Source organism: Etheostoma spectabile, chromosome 19 (genome assembly GCF_008692095.1).
Source record: "Etheostoma spectabile isolate EspeVRDwgs_2016 chromosome 19, UIUC_Espe_1.0, whole genome shotgun sequence".
Classification (NCBI taxonomy): domain Eukaryota; kingdom Metazoa; phylum Chordata; class Actinopteri; order Perciformes; family Percidae; genus Etheostoma; species Etheostoma spectabile.
The window spans coordinates 11,914,518-11,920,232 of NC_045751.1; the positions used below are offsets into that span (position 1 = coordinate 11,914,518).

General features: G+C 51.5%; 1 pseudogene; it reads right to left on the bottom strand.

The window, feature by feature from the left end:
• LOC116669468 (myosin heavy chain, fast skeletal muscle-like) overlaps window positions 1-5,715 on the bottom strand; it is a 15,472-nt pseudogene that overhangs the window by 3,084 nt on the left and 6,673 nt on the right.

The following is a 5,715-nucleotide window of genomic DNA, read 5'->3' on the forward strand; positions in this document are numbered from 1 at the left end:
AATTCACTGCCTCAATCTGCTCCTCAGCCTCCTGAAGACGCTGAGCAAGCTTTTTCCTTTTCAAAAAGGATAAGATTAGTTTTCCACTGAAAGTACTTTTTTCCAGATATTCTTTCATGAATGAAATACAAATTCTTACATAGCCTCAGAACCTGAATGAATATAGGGAAGCACTGCTTTAATGTAAAAGTTTTTTTTTGTAATGAATGCAAACAAATAATTAAATAACATGTTCAGAGAATTTGTTTAAATGCAAGAACTGTATTTGAGTTGTGCTAAAAGGTTACACTTTTGAACTGGCCATTGAATTGTATGAATGTTACTCACTTGGATTCCTCAAGCTCCTCAGTGCGCTGGATAGCATCAGTTTCGTACTTAGTTCTCCACTGTGCCACCTCACTGTTGGCCTTGGACATTCCCCGCTGCAGCTCAGCCTTGGCCTCCTGCTCCAGCGCAGGCAGGCGCCCGCGAATCGGGTCTGTGATCGCTAAAGGAGTAAAGAGGGGAGCCAAGAAGAGGCCCACATAGGACCCCCGACACGGGGCACAAAGCCCTCAGCCACGACAAACACATGTGTCGGTGCAAAGGACGGGGAACCAGGAACAGAGCCTGGGGCAGGACAGGCGGATCATAAGGGGTGGGCCGGGACCCAACAGGAGCAGGGGGAGAAAGCGCAGCGGCGGGTGGCGGGGGGGGAACAGAGATGGTGTTGGTGGTGCGGGAGAAAGAGCGGTGGAATGCCTGGCACAGGGAGAGCAAGGAGGCCGGTGGGGGAGTACGTGCAGTGAAACCAGAGGTTCAAGGGGAGTGAGGCGCCCAGTGGAGCAGGACACCCGTTGAGAAAGGATAAAATGGGAAGGAGAGGCGGGGAGCGGGTGACCAACGCTCGGTGGGAAAGGAGAGCGGTGGGGTGTCTGCGAGAAATCCGCATGCTGTCGGCCCCCATCAAGTGCACAGCCGCGCTCTATCAGCTCCGACCGACGGATCTGCATAAGCGCGAGGTCACAGCCAGCACCCAAATCTCCAGGAAGGGGGTGGGCAAGCCAAGGGACTATAATGTGGCCAGAAAGGTACAGAAGTGGGAGTTTGAGAATGACACGCTCGAATACCCCTACCTGTACACAACACGGCAATAGCCAATCAGTCAGGTCGCAACACGCTTGTCAACAACCGATGGAACAACAGAGTTGTGCATATTGGCCCCCAGGGTCCCACAGGCGGGCCCCTGCATCGGTCCCGGCTGGCACCCCGGAGTGCTGCCCACCCCGGGGACCTGTGCGGGAGGTTTCTCCGCGGAGCTCAAAACGGCTGAATGCACTACCAAGCACCGGGAGCATGGCAGCAGATTGTAGGTGCAGTGCCAGTCCTAACCACCACTCTCATTGGCCTGCCTGCGGCCATGACCTCGGCAGCCGGCGGCGCACCTACAGGCGAGACCCGGATCCACGTGGCAGGACAGGAAAAGCGCAAAAAGGGCCAGCAAAACCTGGCACAGGTGTGGTGCGTTCGTCAGCAGTCCAACCATAGATCACCCGGTCTAAGAGAATACGCGTCTAGAGTGGTTGATTTTAAAGGTCAATACCGGGAATCAGAGGGGCGTACACCGTCGGCTGCGTCCGAAGTGCATCACCATACGGGTAGCAGCGGAATGCAACACCTGCCAGATCGGCGATGAGCTAGCAGTCTGCAGGGGATATATTACAGCAGAGGAGGATTGCCACTACCCTCCGTCAAGACAGGAATGGCTCCGCCTCCAAGCATCGGGCGCGGGTTCGACCCGAGCTGCAGGCCCCTCATTTCCCCTTCGCGCCTCCGCTGAAACCTGAGTACTATGTGATGAAAACCAGGTCAACTTATATTCAATAAGACCACAAGTCCCTTTAATGCGTAATCGGCAAGCCGCCACGCTATTCGGGACGCGGTTCGACTAAAAAAACATGTTTGTTTTTACTCCGACTGCTCTGCCCTTCATAGGCCCGCCGCGGCCCCGAGCGGCGGCATCTGGCCCCGGCCAAAAAAAAGGCGGAAAAAAATAGAAGAATACAATAGAAACTAAATGGGGGTGCGCGCTACACCCTGGAGGTTTGTTGAAGGTACAGTTGGCTGGATTTAGCGGTAGGTAGTTGGTTGGGTGGGTCTTTGTGGGGGGGGAAACGTGGAGGAAACATCTGCTGTGACAAACTATCAACACTTCAAAACAGAAAGGGCCAGGAGGAATGGGTCTACGTATACAAGGTTAGCCGGTAGCAAACGGAATAAGACATAAAACACAACATAAGGTAGACAGATGCGGGGAAGAATAAAAATAAAATAAGAGAAGAGATATAAAGGCATAAAAATGTGATAGAGTTGCTAAGCACGATGTATCGGTGACAAAGATGTTCGAGGAAAGAAGTGGACGCAGCGCAATCAGGGGGACGCTGTTTGGTGTAAGGTTGTTCCAAGGTAAGAGCTCAAAAAGAGGGTTCCAAGTCAAGTTCTGCAATAGTGGAAGACGGAAGCAAGGGCGGGCCTGGGAAAATTTTGATGGATGAAAGGAAACTGTGCGCCGAATGAAATCAAAAAGAGGACCAAGATGACAGGAGTGGAGGGCAAACTAGGTAAGAATATGTGCCCTGCAAGGGAGGCGAGGTGGTGGGAGAAACGACTGCTGTGCAAGATGGGGAGTGCCAAACGCAAGTGAACGATAGAGAAAAGAATACAAAGGCAACAACCCAGGAAAGAGATGAGTGAACCGGGGAGCGGCAACGGGGCACCGGGCTGAGGGATTTGCCAGGACACGAGGCCGCAAGCGCGTGACGGCGTGAGGCATGAGTTTCGGGATGAGGAGCTCGGGGTAACCTCAAGCACACGCAAACTTCCCTCTAACGGCACGGCACTCACGTGACCCAAGACCCAGGTAACGTTAATTTAGCGAACACGACGTAGCTGAGCCCGATAGGCATGGAATGCGACTGGAGCCTAAAAGCGAGTGCTCCGTTTTACTACTTATAGACATCTGTGGGTGTTGTGTGTGGTGTGGGGCTTAACTCAGTTCTGAAATTGTAGTTTCAGCAGCCACCTTTGCGCGCCTGTCACCGGTCCACTGTGACTTAGTTGATATGTTTCAGCGGACCGGCTTCAAGGAACTTTAGGTGGCAGGGCAGAACAAATCAATGCGGACTGTCGGTGGCAGCTCGGAACACCGGATCCAATTCCTCAAAGCCTTTTGTAGGAGATAAATGGATATAGAATTTAAGTATGGGTGCATAGATCACAACTTTGTTCACAGGCGTACACAAAGCCCGGCGTGTCAGAGGCGAGTGTATAAGGGTACGGGGGAACCTAACTGCCAATAGGTACAAGCCCGGGGCGTGAAACGGTCATTCTTGGTCAGCAGGTACCTAAAGGGCAAAAAGCAGTCACAGTGGCCGGTGTGGTTGTTGAACTCAGGGGAGTTTGAAGGGGCAAGACACTATGAACCTAAACATCAATGTGATAGCGCGCCACTTGGATATGGAAGTTGGCCCTGAAGACAAAGAAAGAATAGCGGGCCGAGGGGCCCACATGTCCTGGTGCCCTAAATGGTGGGAGAGGTAGCCCCCTAAAAAAGGGTTGGGTGAGATAGGGCTGAAAGTAAGGGAAGTCTGGAACCAGACCGTGGGGAGTGGAAATGTGCTCGAAAGGGGGAACATGAGCCCTAATGGGAAGAGCAAAAGCGTAGAAATTGTGGGACAGCAGGGCTGAACACTCGAAGGCACCTACAGAATGAGATAGACTAAATTAATTGAGTGACAAAGAAGGTGAGGAGAGTGAGAAGAATATCACAAGACCGCAGTAGCGTACTGAATGACAGACAGATTACTTAGAAGTACAGAAAGGGACCTTACATCTTTCAGCCTAATAGTCCCAGTCCTAGTGCTGGTTGCCCCCCACTGGGTGAGAGGGAAGCTAAATGGCATGTACAGATTATGTCAGCCCAGTGAAAGGCAGGGGCCCATCAAGGAGAGGTAGGGGTAGTAGTGTAGGGAATTAGCCGTGCAGGGGCCTTCGTCTGATGGTGCGTGATGTTTGTCTATTAAAGCGGGTGTAGGGTCGAGGAGACAAGCGAGGGAGAGAGCGTTTGCTCAAAACAAAAAAAAAGCGAGTGGTATCGGCAACGATGTCGGCTGAAATACCCAGGGAGAGAACAGAGCCAGACATGCACAGACTCAACCTGTTCAGTTCAGACTCCCTGCAACCTAACCCGCCACTATCGTGGAGGCCACTAATGGGGGACCAAGGTGTGCAGCACCAAGGGGCACCCTGGGCCCGCTGGCCGTTGCAGTGTGACCAACGTTGGACAACGGACCTCGCCCGGAGCTGCAGAGAGCCCTAGTCACCTACTGCTCCTGAGTCCCGGATACGCCGTCCCGTTGTCCCAACCTGCCGTCCGGCTACCACCAGGAGGCGCTTCGCGACTGTAAAGCAGACTGGGCAACAGGAAGGATGATCTGTGCTGACTCAGTACAAACAAAAAGCTGACATAATAACCATAACAGTGTCCACTACAAAAATACCCATTCCAATTGTACCACTGTGCGAAAAAGCGAAAAAAAAGCAATTTTAACGTTGTCAACACATAATGGTTTTGGCCCGAGTAAAACGGAAAACGAGCCACGGCTGGCGGAGGTGCGAACTTTTCTCTCCTGCGAGGCTGTGCTAAAAGGGGACCTGCGCGCCAAGACGCAGACTCCAGCGACTAGTGCTGGGCGTCTCAAAAAACGCAGTTGAATACAATAGAGAACACAGGGTTGGAATACAATGTAACTGTGCCATAATGTAAACTTCGTTGCGGTTCTTGTTGTTTTCCCCCTCCCCTCCCCCCCCCTCCCCCCCGCTTATCATGTCTCCAGCTGCTCCAGAGATTCCTCAAAAGTCAATGAGTTCTTCATCTTGAAACCCTCGATGGCTGAGAGGAACGCGCCTCCTTCGGTGCTCCCTCGCGCTCTGCCTGACCCTCCTCGTACTTGCTATTTCCACTCTCAACACCTGAATAACATCTAATAATTTCAGTGGATATGTTCACTATGAGGAAAAATAAAATATATATTTTATTGTTTGTATGGCTTGGCCCCACACAGGAAACAAGGCTACTTGTCAAAGTTTCCGCGCTTCTTGTCGAGTGGCAGCCAGCCCATTGGCCTCTCCACAGCAATCATGATGTCCTCACCTCACTCGGAGCCCTGTTGGTTTTCTCAAGAGAAGCACCTTGGATTCCTGCCGCATCTGCTCCGCACCTCCGAGGACCGCTGACAAGCGTTTTCCTTTTCAAAAAAGTATACGATTAGTTTTCCACTGAAGTAACTTTTCCAGATATCTTTCATAGAAATACAATGCTTACATCGCCTCAGCAAATAATGCTCTAGGGTAAGCACTGCTTTAATGTAAAAGTGTTTTTTGTATGAAGCAAACAATAATTAAATAACAGGTTTCAGTACAAGAATTTTTTTAACATGCCAGAACTGGTATTTGATTGTGCTAAAAGGTTTCCACTTTTGAACTGGCCATTTGAATTGTATGCATGTTACTCACTTTGGATTCTCAAGCTCCTCAGTGCGCCCGGATATAAGCCGGTTCTTCTTAGTTCCCCACTGTGCCCCTCACTGTTGTCCTTGGACATTCCTCCCCGCTGCAGCTCAGCCTTGGCCTCCTGCTCCCTTCCCAACTGCGCCCTCAGCAGATCACAGTCATGTC